Source organism: Gracilinanus agilis, chromosome 1, assembly GCF_016433145.1.
Source record: "Gracilinanus agilis isolate LMUSP501 chromosome 1, AgileGrace, whole genome shotgun sequence".
Lineage (NCBI taxonomy): Eukaryota > Metazoa > Chordata > Mammalia > Didelphimorphia > Didelphidae > Gracilinanus > Gracilinanus agilis.
In genome coordinates, this window is record NC_058130.1 from 438,663,718 (window position 1) to 438,682,104 (window position 18,387).

General features: G+C 32.3%; 1 protein-coding gene across 1 annotated transcript in view; it reads right to left on the reverse strand.

Annotated features, from left to right (window-relative positions):
• SEMA5A (semaphorin 5A) overlaps positions 1 to 18,387 on the reverse strand; it is a 445,552-nt gene that overhangs the window by 164,103 nt on the left and 263,062 nt on the right. The gene's annotated exons all lie outside the window — the stretch shown is intronic.

An 18,387-nucleotide genomic window follows, 5' to 3' on the forward strand; every position in this document is an offset into this window, starting at 1 on the left:
GTTGAAATACAGTTAACAACATTTTTTTAAAGTTCATAGACTCCAGAATAAGAAACCCTGCTAAGGACACTGTCAGCTTACACTGTTTATATCCTGAGTATTCACTATTATTTAAACGGTGTCTCCCCCATATGACCAAAAACTTTTTACACCTTTCTCTTTCTTTGTAGCTCCAGATTTTGGCACAGTGACTGGTTTGCTGTGATCACATAAAAAAGGCTTGATGACTGATTGTGGGCTGAATAAAATACAGGCACTTCATATTTTATAATGGATTTTCCCCCATTTATCAGAAAGATTCCCATTTAAGAGCTCTATGTAGGTATTAACAAGGTGACAGTATTAGAAAGGTGATAATGGAAAGAGGGTATAGAATACAGCAGGGTTTATATTTTCTAACTGAGTGGTACCCAGAGGAAAGCTTCAGAGTAGGTAAAATTAAGGTGGCATTAGAGCATGGATAGGAACTCAATGGGAATGGGAGGAGAGGCATTAATTCTAGGCATAAATAATAGGAGCATAGGCATAAAGACAGGAAGAGGTAGCTGGGTGGCTCAATGGATAAAGTGCTGGACCTAGATTCAGGAAGACCCAGATTCATATCTGGCCTTACACACCAGCTGTGTGTTTGACCATGGGCAAATCCCAACTCTGCCACAGTTTCCTCATCTATAAAATGAACTAGAGAAGGAAACGACAAACCTCTCCAGTATCTTTTCCAGGAAAATCCCAAATAAGGACAAGAAGAGCTGGAATTGACTAAACAACAAACAACAAAAATGGAAGCAGCAAAAGGTAATATTTTCAGAGATCAGTGAGTAATCTAGTTTCACTAGAATTCAGGGGTTGGCAAACTACATTTTTGTAATACTACAAACTAAGAATTTTTTTTACATTTTAAATAAAGTTTGGTTGCATTTAAAACTCATGGACTATTCTAAAGCTGTTCCAGCTTTGTCCTTTGTCCTGTAGTTTGCCAATCCTGGACTTGATCATCAGTGTATGGAGATGACACATATTTGATAAGCCTAGAAAGGAAGATTTCTAGAAGATTATATAGAAGATTGCTATCAAGCCAACAAATGTGAGCTTGGTACATGCTAAGCACTTAAAATGATTATTGATTGATTGATTTACTAAGTTGGGAAAAAGGAGACACTGAAGACCCTGGAGCTGAACTGTTGCATAAATAGTTTTCTTCATAAGGAAGATTAGTGTGTTCATGATGTAAGGAATGAATTAAAGTTAGGAAAAGTATTTAAGTGGTTATTTAGTGGTTACTAAGGATGGGTAGTAATGAGGAGATAATATTAGAAAGGTGATAATGGAAGAGGTGATAGAAGTAAAGGATGATTCCTCCTCAGAATCGACAAAAGTTAGTAACTAATAAATTATATTTATATAGAATTTTAAGGATTGCAGAATGTTTTATAGAGATGATCTCATTTGAGCCTCACAGCAACCACAAATGGTTGGTATAAAAAGCATTTTTGTACCCATTTTATAGTTAATTAAATGGACATTCAGAGGTTAAAGGTAATAACTGTCATTCTTCCAGAGTCCAAGTTCAGAAACTCTAACCATTGTGCCTGATTAAACAGATGGGATATAAAAATGAATGAGAGGGAAGGGACTAAAGAAATATTAGGATTTAAACCATCACAAGTTGGGTGCATGATATAACCACAGACAGAAAATGCTACAGATCCAAAGATAAATAGAACTGAATAACTGTATCAAACTCCAATGAATCTGGCTTTACTATAAGTTGTAGAAGGTTGGTTTCATATACTACTTCTTACCGGTCATTTTTTGGCAGAGAGGGAAACAGGTATTAAATCTCTAACTTACAAATAAAAAAGTCCTGCTTTTTTCCAACTCAGTAAATAACTTTCTTTATGTAGAGAACTTAGGAGGGAGAACAAGGGAACAATTAACTAGTAGACCACATATGGAAGAAATTAAGTTAATGCTTAGCTCACTATAATTTTTGAGCAACCACCTTTTCTTTCATTCTTCCATTCTGTCTGGAAATGAAGCTTTGCTTAAACTGTGTACAAAATGGACTACTGAACACTTAAAGGTGAGTTAATACAATTATTGATAGAGATGTCTTAATACAGTTACTGATAATAAAATAGAAATGAACTTGTGCATGTCCTCCACTAACCACTCCCTGTAAGGTTACAGAGATAGTCACAAAATGGACTACAGTATGTCACACAGAATTTTTCAAAGATATTGACTATGAATTAGTTTTCAAAACCTTTTGAGAGAAAAGAAACTTCCATAAATCCTAATTATTTTTTACAGATGCTTTTTTTGAGACTTACAATGGATGACAAAATAATGGAAAATGAGCAAAAAGCATCTTTTTTTTTCTTGCATCATTCATAAAGATTTCCCACTCATTTGTAGACATGAGGGCTTAGGAGGCAGGGATGTATTGGGTCTGAGTCAAGGGCCATGGAGAAAGGCTAACAAATTTCCAAAATAATATTCACTGAGGAATAATGAAGGAAGTAGACAATACAACTCCATTATACTGAACTTTGCTAGATCACACAGGTTTTCATGGAGAAATAAAGATAATTTTTTTTCATGTACATAAACATCGAACATAGGTTTTTCTATAACAGACATAATAGATGGGATATCCTTAGACTCTAACACTGATAATATACACTGTACTATTTGTTAATTTGATAATATTAAGGATTACTTTTGGACAGCTAGATGGTACATTGGGTCAGGAAGACTCAAATCTGGCCTCAGCCATTTACTAGCTGTATCATCCTACACAAATCATTTAACTTTGATTGCTTTAATTTCTCCATCTATAAAACGAGGTGGAGAAGGAAATGGTAAACTACTCCAATATATTTGCTTTGCCAAGAACACCGTAAATGGGATTATGAAGATTCAGATATGACTGAAAAGACTGAACAAAAAAAAGTTTACTTTAAAACTTAAAGTCACATATTTTGTAATGATAATAGTTATTTGGATTAAAAACAACAAGAGTTGAAAGAAAAGAGATATTGCAAACAAAGTACACTATAAACAACTTGGACAAAAAAAGGAAAATATATGAGGTATTTAGAAAGCATACCATGATGCCAACAATGGACATGGTAGAATTGTGATGGGGAATATTAATTATTTAGAAATATATTGGAGATCTCCTATTTTTCCAAGTCAAAGAGCTACTGATTTTTTTTCTTACCATAATGATAACAAGGGTGAACTGCTGAGTCAAGCTTCTATTCTAAATTTTTATTTCCATTTAAAATTAGGGACCGATTTAGGGGTAAAAATGATTAGAGCCTTATAGGAAAATGGCATCATTCAATTATAGAATTTAGGAAAGAAGGAAAGGAAAGCAAGGCATAGTTTGGCATATGTTAGGTTTTTGGTTTTTTTAGAAGAAGATTTCAAAGGATTCAAAAAAGATACAAGAAAAAATAACTATATGTGGGAAATCAGCCTAAAAGGAATGAGAGTATCTTAATGGGGAGGACAGGGGGAAGTAGTTGGGTTTTTTTTTTTTGATTATTTGTTTTTTCTAAAGAATTCAGTGAATCCAGATAGCTGATTAAGCAATTTAGATTTAGATTTAAAAGATAATTGAAAAACATTAAAGCAAGGACAGTATGCAAAAGTTTGGTGCTATCCTATAACAGTATGAGGAATATTAGTGCTGAGATTGGCAAAGAAAGTTAAAGGAAACAAATATACATACATATGTATATTTGTAGCAATTGGTGAAAATAGGATAAGAATACTGAGTGGTGTGATGACCTAATAATAATAGAAGATGAAGAAAAGGCAGTTTATCATTCATTTCATTTGTTTTCTCTGACAAAGAAAATGATTTTTGTACTAGAAACCACGTTGGCTATAAAAGAAATGAAACAAAGGTAAGTGGAGAGATGGTAAGAGAGCACCTAAGTTATTTTTGATTAGTTGAAGTTCTCAAACATTTATGAACTGTATATTTAGGGTCATCAGGACTGGCAGATGTGTTTTTTCACCTCTCTATGTGATCTTTGAAAGATCACAAATAACGGGAGAGAAATGCCAGGATTAAAGAAGGATAATAATGATGATTTGGGGGGGGGGGCGGAGAAAGTAAGATGAACTGCATGTTAGCCAGTGGAATTATTTTTTTCTTGTCAAAATTTTGAAATTATTGAAAGGAAAGTTGTAGTACATCTAGAAAGGAAGTAGTTATCATAGGGGCCACACTACCAAATCAAGAAAAGCTCATGCCATATAAATCTCGTTTTCTTTTTAGTCAGTTAATGGTAGATTAGAGAACTGTAAATGTTGGGGACAAAGTCCTGTCTACCTTTCCTACAGACAAGAAAAAACACATGTCAGCTAGATCATTATTGCTGGTAGGGTTTGGAACTCATTGAATAGACAAATGAAATGAGAATTTTGAATACAGTGTTCTAGAGATTAGTGTTTTGTCTGGGTTAATACTTTTATCAGTGCCTTATATAAAAGCCTAAAGATATGTCCTATTAAAATTTTTGATTATACAAGTCTGAGAAGGATAAATAGCATACCAATGTATCAGGAACCAAAAAGATCTTGAAAGAGTAGAACAAAAGGTTAAATTTAACAAACATTAAAAAGGATAAATAGCAAATCAACTTAAAAAAAAAAGCATTGTCACAAGTAAAATATAAATTAGGCATGATCCCAAAACACAATTTTCTAAAATGGCCTGAGAATTTTAGGGGATTCAAGTTTAATGTGAGTCAAATGATGAGATTTCTCACAGAAAATAGTTAATATGACTTTAGGCTTTAACATAGAGAAACAGAGTGCATAGAATTGGAATGTAGTAGCTCTATTATACTTCTTCCTGGCGAAGACCTTTCTTGAGCATTGTGTTTAGTAAAATATTAAGAATCCTTTTGAGAGGGAGAATGTTCAAATGATGGGAGACCAAACAAGAGTGCAGTGGGCCTCATAATTATGCTTTATCAGGATCTGTTGAAGAACTGGAGATGTTTGGATCAGAGAAGAGATTTCTTGTTGGGGGTGAGAGAGGATATAAGCAGTTTTCATTCACTCTAAGAACTGAAATATACAAGAATGAATACATACAGTTTGCTTGGATCCAAAGAAAAATCTTGGAAAAATGGCTAGGCATTATAAAAAGATGAATTTAGAAGTGATATAAGGAAAGGTTTTGATCACTAGAATTTTTTTAAAGGTGAAATGGGCCATCTCAAATAGTAGTGATTTCCCCCTCCCTCAAAGTCTGAAAGCACAGAAGTATGACCATTTGTTTAGGAAGTTGCAGATGGGATTATTATCTGGGTTTGGGTTGTGGTAGACAGACTCTCAAGGCCTTATCAGACAGCCTATCAAGGACTCTGATATTCTGTGATCCTTAATTTCTTTATGATATTCCAGCCACAATGTGAGACAGTCACAGGGGAGTGTCAGCCAGATTCAAGTCCCCAGTCTTCCATAGATAATAGGCACAACTATGCATAAATTAAGGATGCTGGAGGAAAATAACTGATAGTTTCAAAATAAGAAATTCAGAAAAAATGATTACTTTTGGAAGTAAAATAAATAACCTTTTTTTCATGACTGTTCAATTCCCAATGTTTCACATTCAATATAGTGGCAAAAGTAAACAAAACTTATCTTCAAAGGGGATGGATAAAACTCATTCAGTTGTGTTTTTTTTTAATTGACCACTACTAGCAACAACAACACTAGTTACTTTCTTTTAGTTATTATTTAAATCCAGCAAAGTGAGATGTCTGACTAAATCCTAAAATCCACTGTTGAAAATAAAGTTAATTGGAAAATTGCTACTTTTCTAAATCTTTGTATAGTACTAGCACTTGCTATCTTTGCTTACATAAACTGTAAAATATGCTACCTATAGAATACTTAATTTATATGTTTGCATTTACCTCTTGATTTGAATGAAAAATATATTCAACATTAAAGAGCCCTAACTTCTATTACAAATTTCTAAGACTTATTCTAAATCTTCATGTAGTTGCTGTTTGTAATGTTTTGAATTGTTTACTTTGTATGCTATATCAAAAAGTAATTCTAAATAATTTTTAAATTTTACATAAAGAAAAATACTGTTTTACCCATTCTATGGGTCATCTTCTTAAAATATATTAGAAGTATTAGGCATGCTACTAAAGTTTATTTTAATGGGATATACACAGGTAAAGGACTAACAATAAAGAAATCTCAAGAGAATAGCTATTGAAAGCTTCTCACAGGTGAGGCAATGTCTAATAATTATAAGACTAGTTTTTGCAATGCTGATGGAGTTTTGTTGTATTTTATTTTGTTCTAGAAAATCTTTTGGCATTCACAAAACTGAACCAACTGGGAAGGGAGATGAAGGATCTCAATGTTCTTCTGATCCATTAGAAGACACCATCTGTTACCCATCTGCACTACAAAGCATATGTGGGATTAACTTCAGAATTTAATATGATCTCATGGCCACAGATACCATGTTGTATTTCATCTAAAATTTTGACACTGGTCTACTCAGGGGGCATGAATGAATGACATTTTCTCCTTTCTTCTTCTCTATTCCATTTGTTTAGTAAACAAGTGCTATAGAGATAAAGCCAAGTAATTAACAGAAGATGAGATGAAACCTTGCATATTCTGGTTATAAAGGTAATATTTGGGGAAGAGAAAGGAAATGCCAATAGAAGGAAACAGATCAATGAACTATATCTTTAACAAAACCAGTGTTTACATATATAAACAGGATAAGAAAAGTTGTCTGTGTGATGAAGTAACAGAATCTCTTGTTTAAAAAAAAAGTAAGTTGTGAGTTTAAAAAAAATCTATATTATTGAATTTACTGGTGACTGATGACTTGCATGGAAGACTAAAGGCAAAAAAAAAAGATTGCTGAAATAAAATGAGATAAAAAGGGAACACAGTAATAATGCAGAAAATGGTTTGAATTTACAGAATCAGTGTCATTAGGAGGATAAAAGAAAAAAAAGAAAGCCTCAAACAAAAGGAGTGCTACAGAATACAAGCTGATATGATGGTGCATGAAACAGAAGAATCCACTTAAAACATGTCTATTTGTTAGGAAGAAAATATTTAAGCTATACTTATCAAAAGCATGGTGCAGAACTTGAAAAAGGCAATAAGATATGAAAATAAGAAAATAAATCTGGCTTCCTAGGAAAAATTCCAAAGCCAAATGGTGATAAGAGAATGATTAACAGTTGAAGGACAATGTATCCATTTAGAATAAACACTGTTAAAAACAATGATGGAGCTCTTTCTGGAGGTAAGTGAGGATGAAGGTCTTGCTCAGAGATAGAATAGGTATCGTGCAAATAAATTGAGTGGACAAGAATCTTTTTCCCCTTTCTTTTTGGCCCTGTCAACCAGGAAATGGTGTTGGGGTTTTGGTCTCTTTATGTTTTTCAGTTCAATGAGTAAGATGTGGAATTGTAGACTTGCAAACTCAAACAAGATGATGAACTTGAAGTTAGAATTCCAAGCTAGATATAGCTAACTTGAGAAATCCATGGTGGGGACTATATTATTTAAAATGTAAACCTAATTCCCTTTCCCTTCCACAGAAGTTGAGGAGGCACAAAGGGAATTTTGTGCCATAAATTGTGCTTTTTTTTATTGGGGTGGTGGTATTTGTATGCTAGCTTTTGCTTTAACTTTGAATTGAACATTCAATTATAAAAGCCAAATTTTAAAAAATGAATAGAAAAAGGCAAAATAATACAAATCTTATTTTTCAAAAAAGTTATTTAGTATAGTTTCAAGTAAAGCTTTCCTAAGCAATTCTCTAAAAATAATATTTCTTTAAAATGTTCCAATTTCCTCCAAGAGGGGAAAAGGTGGAGGGGAGGGGAAGAACACCAATCATGTAACCATGGAAAAATATTTTTAAAATAATTAAATGAATAAATAAATATGTTCCAATTTCTTATAGGATACACAGGATCTTAGAACACATTACCATACATACCACATCTTAAAACACATATGTACTACTAATTAATGACTTAGGTCTTAAAAGTCTCAAGCCAGAAAGGCACCTAATTGAAAGGCAAAATGATATAGTCTAGGGGTTCTTAACTTATTTTTGTCATGGACCCCTTTGGCAGTCTGGTAAAAACTATGAAACTTTTCTTACAGCAATATTTTCAAAATTCAAATGAATTAAATAGGAATGTAAAGGAAATGAATTTTAATGAAATATTTATATAAACATGTAAAAAAAAGTTCATAGACCTCTGGTTAAGAATGCCTAAGGAGAAGAGAAATAACTAAATAAGAAAAGTAAAAACCTAGATCTGAATTCTGCCTTTGCTACTTATTAGTTATGTCAAACAAATCATCATATTCCCCTGAGCCTCAATCTCATATAAAATAATATTGCTGCTCCCCATTTCACAGAGTTGTTTTGAGGAAAGAGCTTTGGGAAGCTTAAAACATAGTATCACCAAGAGTTCTTATTCATTCATTTTATAGGAGCTAAGGGAGAATTATGAAGATTAAATGAAGTCACATAGCTGAAGTGAAGCAGAGTTGCGTATAGGACCCACTAGTATCTTGCTCCCCAGCCTGTGTACCTTCCACTACATTAGTGATTTATCCATACTTGAGATAAACCCAGTTTCCATTTCTATTAATTGTCTTTTTAAACATGAATTCTACAATGGTGGAAATTCTCACTAAAAATTCACAAATATTAGGGAGAGGTATATTTTCAAATGTTACCATTAGGATACCAAGTTATATTTCCCTTTAGAAAAATAGCCTGTTTTTACTAATATGTTTTCATTTTATATCACATTTCTAACATACAGCACCTTTCAGTATCCCAATAAGCTAGATTTTGTGAAAAAGAAAAAAGAAAAAAGAGAAAAGATCACGTTAAACAAAATTAATCATGATACTGGGGGAGCCTGGTGGCACAGTGGAAAGAGTGTCCAAGCTTGGAGTCAAGAAGACTCATTTTCCTGAGTACAGATCTGGCCTCAGACACTAGCTGTGTGACCCTGGGCAAGTCACTTAATTCTGCCTCAGTTTCCTCATCTGAACGGGCAAGACTGAAATGACTGAATGACAAAAAGTAATGGCACTGATTATATCTAAGAGTGTATGCAACATATTTCCTCATAGTTCTCTCCCTCTCTGCAATGATGGGAGGAGGTACATTTGCTCATTTCCATTTCAGGGCCAAGTTTGGTCATTAAAGTTATGTAATGTTTGGTTTCTTTTTGGTTTCCATTGCATTCATTTTGTGTTAAGTGACAGGTAAATTGCTATTTACTATTAATAATAATTATAACTACATTTATGTAGTACTTACTGTGTGACAGGCACTGTACTAAGCCCTTAACAAATATTATTTCATTTGTTCCTTGCAACAACTCTGGATGGGGTAGGTACTATCATTATTGCCATTTTATAATTGAAGAAACTGAGGCAGAAGATAAGTGACCTGCCCAAAGTCAGACAGCTAGCAAGTATCAGAAGCTGAATTTGAACTCGGGTCTTCCTAACTCCTGGCCTAGCATTTTATCCACTGAGCTACCTCAGTATTTTTTATGTATTTTTTATTTATTGCATTCTACCTCAGTTTATATAGACTTTTCCATATATGTGTAAATTTTTTATATTTCTTTTTCTGTATGGTGCAGTATTTCATTTACTATTCATTACATTCTAGTCAGACAATTTGGCCATTTGCCACTTAATGATAGGTTTTGCTTTTGTAAAATGCGTTCTGCAACCTCTTACCTTTTTTTAAAATTGGAGATAAATACCCATACCAAATCTCCCCAAGAGGAATGGTGAATATACGTGGCAATTTTGAAAGCAGAGAAGTTAGGGAGGATATCTAATTCATAGTCCTGATGGTGCAAAAAGTAATAAAAATGAATAAATTTTAAATAGATTGGCATATTTCCCTTAAAATAATGGTTATTTCTGAAATCTGTTAATAGACTGAAAAATATAGGAACAGATTATTTGAACAGATTATTGGAAATAATTTAATGAAAACTAAAAGAAATATTTTCCTCAGCCAAAAAACTTGATTAATTTTCCTAACCCCAAATCAAGAAGAAACAGATAAGGAAGCAAGCTGGTAACAACTGCACTATTTGGTTCATGCAAGCTGGATGCCAGTAAAATTCCTCAGCACTATCTCATACCAAAGAACATGAGAATTTTTATATCTTACTGGTCCTTGGAGGTAGCATAGTCTAATGGAAATGTCACCGGATTCAGAATCAAAAGATAGGTGTTTAAATTTTGGTTCTGATATTTACTAGCCATGTAATTTTTGGACAAGTCAATTAACTTCTCAAAGGTTCAGTTTTCTCATTTATAGAGTGGGTAGACTTAATTGTACTATCTATCACAAGGGGTTCTTCTCAAGCCTTCACTTTAGAGACCTTAAGCTGCTATATAAACATGAGCTGTTATTAGTCTCATCTGATTTATCTTCCACATTTTAGTGATGAAGAAATGAATATGACCTAAGAATTGAAATGACTTGCGATTACTGTGTGATTGGTAGATGGCTGTACTGTGACACGAGGTAGCCTGAGAAGGATCACTTCTCCTTTTATTTCCTTGCTGCCAACTGATAATTCTTGGCAGAAGGTGTTATATGGATTCATTAGCCACTGTCTGTATAAGTATTATTATAATGCCAATATTTGAGAAGGGCTGTCCAAGTTAGAAGGCAGCTGCGAGTGAACTTCAGGAACCCTCACACAATATTCCATAGAGGATCATTCAAAAAGGAATCAAAGGTGACTTATTTTGAGCAGGACACGTACTCCATTTAATGAGCAGCTGCAGAAATGGCCAATTGCTGATCACAAAAAGAAAACACAGTCGCCAAACATGCTACAGTAAAATATAATCAGGCAGGGGATTGGTGTTGGGAGAGGAGGAGGAGGACCTACTGACAGCTTCGCAATCTAGCCTGAAGGATGCCACATTTAGGTGGTCAGCTCTGTAACACCAAATGCCTAGGGACACATCTCCCAAATTAATATAAATCTACCAAATACCAAACAATACATCTTGGTGATTTCATTTCCAAACTAAATTTTATGAGGTTATGGGATATAAAAACAGCCATGCTAAAAATAAGGAATGTAAGCAAGTATTAAGATATTGGAGGTCAGTTTATCATGTCATGCTTTCCAAAAAACCAGAGGATTTATAGACTCAAAACTGGAAGTAATATCAGGCATTATCTAATTAGCACCCTTCCTCTCATTTTAAAGATAAGGAAACTGAAAAACAAAGATAATACATTGTTTTAAAACCTATCACTTTTTCATTTCTAAATAAGTAGAAGTAAAATGACAATGTAGAACCCAAAAGAACATTTCTCATTCAAAATTTTTAAATATTCTACTAACTTTTGTTTAAGTTTAAAGAGACCTGGGCATGACTGGGTTTTTGTTTTGTGCCTCAGTGGCTATGGGGAGTAATTACATAATTACCTTGATTTAAAAAAAAAAATTTTTTTTCCTTGCCCTCCCCTCTCCACTAACTCCTATAGGAAGTAAATGAATGAGCATCCTGTTTATTTCAACAAAAGACTTAATTAAGCAGATAATAAAAAGGGAAGATTTGCCATAGAAAATCAGTGAGGTTGTTTCTTGAAGTGATAATTAAAAATTAACTGCAATTTGACTTATCAGATGAACAGAATGATACCTTATTTCTTTTTCTTTTTTTTTTTAAAGATAACTCTTGCCACAGTGGAGCTGAGCATATGTATACATATGTGTGTGTGTGTATATATATATATATATATATATATATATATATATATTTAATTTCCACTCTCCAACTTTCCTTCAGTTTAACAACATAAGCTACACTGAAATTCTGAACAGGTTTCTTTCTATTGTGCAATCTTGATACAAAATGAAACTTCTGATAAATATGAGAACAGTAAATTTTCTCAAATGCTCCTGGGATCTAAATCATAATAAACTCGGTGAATTCCAGGGATTAACAATGAAGGCATGGAATGAATCTATTTCACTGTGAAGAGAACCTAGTCATAAGATAACACTGATATACTATCAAGCAGCTAGTGGTCCATAGTCACTCTCTGCTCTGAGGTTTAAGTGAGGAATGGTAGAGATGACAGTTCTCTGAGCTTCACTGGCAATGATTGATATTTTAAAAAGTAAAGAAAAGCTTCTGCCATATTGGGTAGACTTAGAAAACTTTTACAGGGGTATACAAAGAGGAGTTTTACAGGAAATTGGAGGAGGGTCAAGGGTGAAGGAAATGGCTGTGATCCTCAAGAATGGTAAAAGATTTGCAAAAGAACTTGTCAGCTTGCTGAGGAGCTTACAGTACCATTTATGAAGTGAAGTGTAAGCAGATTGTCCCTTTCAGACAATTCACAATTAATTTAGGTCTTTTAGTTTTTAATTTAATGTCTTTTCCTTCCTTCCCTACCCACTGAGAAGGCAAGAAATATGGTATCCATTTTGTACATGAAGTCATTTAAATCATATTTCTGCACTAACAATGTTCCTGGAAGGGGAAAAAAAAGGAAGAGAAAGGGAAAATTATGCATTGATCTGAAGTCTATCAGTTCTCCATCTGGAAGTAGAAAACATATTTCATCATGATTCATTTGGAGTTGTGGTAGATTATTTTATTGAACAGATTTATGAAGTTTTTCATAATTGATTATTTTTATAAAATTGCTATTGCTGTGCACATTGTTCTCCTGATCTTTTCACTTCATTATATATCAGCTAATGTAAGTCTTCCTAGCTTTTTCTGAAACATCACTTTCATTATTTCTTAAAGCACAATATGATCTTTCACATCCATATATGATAACTTTGTTCAGCCATACTCCAAATGATGGGCAACCCCTCTACTATCATTTGCCACAATGAAAAAGAGCTTCTAAAAATATTTTTGTGCCTAACTTTACTTTTGCTCTCCTTGAGGTATAGACCAAGTAGAGGTATTCTAGGGTCTAAGAATATGGTTAATTTCATAATCCTTAGGGCATAATTCCAACTTTTTCTCCAGAAGTTAGACTAGTTCAAAATTCTATCAGTAGTGCTTTAGTATGCTTATTTTACCACATTAGCATGTGTCATTTTCTTTTTCTGTCATCTTTGCCAATCAGATAACTGTGAAGTGGAACCCAAGTTATTTTAGTTTGTGTTTCTGTAATCATTAGAGATTTAAGTCACTTTCCCATGTCATTATTTATAATTTTGATTTTATTCCTCTGAAAAGTGTTTTCACATGAATTAATAATTTATTAATAAGAGAATGGCTCTTTACTTTTATAAATTTGAGTCCATTCCCTACATATTTGAAAAATTAGAATTTTATCAGAAAAATTTTCCAAAAAATGCCTACTCTCTTACCTTTCTCCTAAACTTGGCTACATTGGTTTTGTTTGAGGAAAAAAATCTTTTTAATATAATGAAACCAAAATCATTCATTTTCCCTTTGTGAACATCTATATCTTTTTTTAGTCATAAACTCTTGCCCTAGCCCTAGAGTTAAGTAATTTTTTTTCATGCTCCCTTAATTTGCTAATGATCTCACCCTTTGTATCTAAATCATATATATCCATTTTGACCTTACCTAAGAACTCAGTGTCAGATACTGGTTTATACCTTGTTTCTGTCAAACTCCTTACCAGTCTTTTCAGTAGTTTTTGACAAAAAGTTGAATTCTTTCCCAGAAGCTAGGGTCTTGGGGAATAGGAAATGCTGATTTATGCTTAAATTTTTTTCTGCATTACATGTATATAATTTGTTCCATTTATTAAGGAATAATGCTATTCCTTAACCAATACCAATTTGGTTTAATAATGACTTTGTAATATAGTTTTGAGTTTTGGTATATCTGCCACTTTCCTTTACATTTTTTTTTTATTTTACCTTAATATTCTTGATCTTTTTTATTCTTCCAGTTGAACTGTGTCATTTTTTCTAAGTCTATCAAGTAATTCTTTGGTAATTTGATTATTGTGGCACTGTATAAGAAATTTATTTCTTTAAGATTTTCATTTTGATTATCATAGTTCAGCCTATCCATGAGCAATTAATACTTCTTCAGTGATTTAGAACCATCTTTATTTTTGTGAAGCGTTTTGTAATTGTGATTATATGCATTCTGTGTGGCTCAGCAGATAGACTCCCAATTTTCATTGTCTGTATTATTTCATTCAATCTCTTCCTATTTGGTTTTATTTTAGATATTTGTGAATAGACATTCACGTAACCAAAAACTAATTTTAGGAGTTTATTTATTGTACTAAAATTTTGCTAATGCTGGTAAACTTTTTGTTGATTTTTTTGTTGTTGTTGAATTTCTAGGATTTTCAAAGTAACCTATCATATCATCTGCAAAAAAGTGATGTGTTTGATTCGACATTGCCTATGCTGACTCATTCTGTATATTTTTTCTTGTCTTATTGCTATGGCTAACATTTCTAGTACAATATTGATAATAATGGAATAATAAGCATCCTTGCTTCAACCTTGATCTTAGTGGGAAGATTTCTAGTTTATCCTCATTACAGATAATGCTTGCTCTTGATTTTAACTTACTATTTTAAGTATAGCTCCATGTATTTCTATACTTTCTATTGTTTTCATTGGGATTGGTTATATTTTGTCAAGAAGTTGCAATCTATTGATATAACTGCATGATTTTAGTTTTTATTATTGTTAGGGTAAATTACATTTATGGTTTTCTGAATATTGAATCATCCTTATATTCCTAGTATAAATCTAGACTATAATCATACTGTATGATCTTCGTGAAAAATTGCTGTCATCTCCTTGCTTGTATTTTATTTAAATTTTACATTAATATTCATAAGAACAATTAGTCTCTAGTTTTCTTTTTCTATTTTTGTTCTCTCTGGTTTAGGTATCAAAGTGACATTTGCAGCATAGAAAGAATTTAGTAGGACTTCTTTACCTATTTTTAAAACTACTTATATGATATTGAAATCAATTGTTCTTCAAATATTTTAAATAATTCAGTTGCAAATCCATCTCTTCCTAGGAATTTTTTTCCTTAGGGAATTCATTTTTGATTTGTTCAATTTTTTCCAAGATAGGGTTATTTAAGTATTCTACTCATGTCAATCTGGTATATTATATTTTTTGATAAAGAAACAATTATTTCATTTAAATTGTCACTTTTAGAGATAAATACTTGTACAAAATAGCTTCCTATAATGGCTTTAGTTTCATCTTCATTGATTGTACATGAACTCTTTTTTATAGTGGTAAAATCACTCTATTCTTACTTTTTTATTTAAAAAATAGCCAAAGTTTTATCTATTTTATTTGTATTTTCATAAGATCAGCTTCTAGTTTTATTTGTTACTTCATTTAAAAAAATTGAGTGTTCCTAGGCCATGTCAGGGATAAAGTATAGAGTTCCAATATGGCTTCACACATTTATAAGCTGTGAAACTATAGGCAAAATTTTTGCTTCTGTTTGCCTCAGTTGACTCATCTGAAAATGGAGATAATAATAGCACTTATCTTGCCAACTTGTTGTTAGGATCAAATGAAATAATAACTATAAAGTACTTAGCTCAGTGCTTGGTACATAGTAAGTATCACATAAAAGCTATTATTATTAAAATACTCAATAATTAAATTAGTAATTGCTATTGCTATTAAAATAATTATCATTATTTTCAGTTTTATTAATCTCTCCTTTGGTTTTGATATTTTATTTTTGGTTTTTAATTAGTCCACTGGGGGAAGAAATGTCCACATAAATTTTGACTCAGAATGTCCACCTTTAGATCATAGTCATTTCCAACCACACATCCAGAGTGAAACTTCCATTAATAAAAAGTGGGGAAAACATAAGATAAGCCTAAATATACTCTTCTCTCATAATAATCCTCTACTACTCTGCCACTTGGGAGAATATATGTTTCATTTTCTCTTTTCCTGGAACTTGAGTGATTTTAAAAATACTCAGAGTCCAACTTTATCTCATTTATTTTCCTGCTTACATTAATGTAATTATTGTTTATTGTTTTAAATAAGTCATATAAATATCCTAAAATTTCTCTAAATTCTTCATATGTGTCATTTTTACTGAACAAAGAATGCCATAATTCCAAATAGGCATAAGTTGTAAGGCTAGACTTGTGATTTCATTGACAGAAAAAGCTTTCAGATAAGGGAACTTCCTCTACTCTATGATATGTAGGGAAAGGGATTTGTTTAGGGCATTAAAATGTTAAGAAATTTATTTAGGGTCATAAGGTCAACATATGAAAGAAGTAGGGCTTGCACCATGTCTCCTTGGCTATAGAGGTAGCTATCTAACCACTGTATCACATGAACTTTCTATAGTCTTACACTTTTTTCAGTAATTTTATTATTAACAGACATTCATTTTGATTTCTAGTCTTTGCTACCATGAATGAGGCTATGGATGTTTTTGGTATAAATCAGAACTTTTATTCTCTCTTTGATGTCTTCACATATGGCCGGTAAAAAAGGGCTATAGGGACATAGGCAGTTTAATCATTTCTCTGAATAATTTTAAATTAAAATCTGGAATAGATTCTCTGCTCCATAACTCTACCAAAGGAGAATCAAACAGTCTCTCTTTTAATAGCTCCTCTAATAGTGATTCTCATTTTTTAAATTTCTGACAATTTTAATGGAGGGAGATAAAACCTTAAAGTTGTTTAATTTGTTTTTCTCATACTAGTAGTGAAGTAGTGATTTGAAACTTGCTTTCATGTGGTCAATTATAATGGCAAATATTCTTTCCAAAACCATATGTTGATAATGTTTGTCCACTCTATCAAGTTGTAGTCCTTCACCTTATGTATGCCTTCATGATATCTGTTTGCTCTTAATTTTTTATCTGCTATGTATGATGCAATCTTTTTCTGGTAGTTTCTTTCTAATGACTATATTAATGCAAAAGGTTTTATTTCATGTAGTCCAAATTGTCTGTTTTGTTAATCACCTCTATGCTTGTTTAGTTAAAAATTCTTCCCCTAACTATATTTGTAATACACACACATACATATTAGTTTATTGTGGTATATGATGTGAGGTTTTGGCATAAACTTAATTTTTGTGAAGGTATGCTTTTTTAAAAATACTTTCACAACTCAAAAAATCATTTTTCATTAAAAAAGCAAAGCAAACAAGGGAATGGTTAATTTGAAAGAGAGAATATGAAGAAGTCATGATTATTGTAAGGCATTAGTATGTTAACTTTATATACCAATTCTTTCCTATGCCTTCATTTACTTTCATTATATTTCAAACAAATGTATATCTACTATTTTACTGAATACTGTGGTGAAATTAAACCTTTCAAGGAAAGGAAATGCACAGCTGACAATGACTGTCAATGAAAGACCTAAAGTTTTTTAATGGAGGATACCTTGGTTTCAGAATTGGAAAGATAAATGCTGTCATTCCATACTTGCTCATTCTAGAGAGGTATCATTTTCAGTATGATTCTAATAGATCCCCTACTGCTGTGATTAGAGAGCATGTCTTAGTATTCTCTAATAGATCTTGAGATACAGGAAACCAGCTAAACATATTGTAAATTTGCATACTTTTCTAAGCATTCTTTCTCTCCATAAAATAATAATTAAATACATATTCTAAACTTATTCTGCTGAACATTCCCATAGTATCATCTCATTTTATTAAGTTTATCTGTCCATCTAGTTGTTATCCCAGAGTAATAGACAACTAACATATTATGGAGGGATATGTGGCCAATTTGTTGCTGAACAAATGTATAACATTGCCCTCATACTTTCATCTAAACAGTAGAGCCAGTAATAAAGGGAAATGCTAACACTGTGTTATAAATTTTTTTGTGTTTTTCAATAAAAATTTTAATTAAATGAATTACCAGATTCAATAAATAATCCATTGTTAATTTAACTGCTCTCTAAAGATAGAGGAAGATGTCTTCTCCCGCCACAGATCCTTCTATGCCCAGTCCCCTGTCCAGATTTATCATACCCCTTGTTAGCACACAGGTAACAAAACCTTATCAAGTTTATACTAAAGTTACCAGACTGCTTCAATCAGCATTTGCCCCATAAGAGATAGGTAAACAAGAACACTTTGACAGGGATCATTATTATTACACTAAACAAAAAAAAAGTTTCTTCAAGTGTAGTAAATCATAAGCAGTAACCTATAAGAAACTTTTTCCTACTATTTGCTATGAATTAAACTATTACATTTAAAACAATGGCTCAATTAGTATATTCCTTCGAGGCCCCTTTCCAAGGCTCTCCTCTACCCTATGACTTAAATCTAACTGCAAATA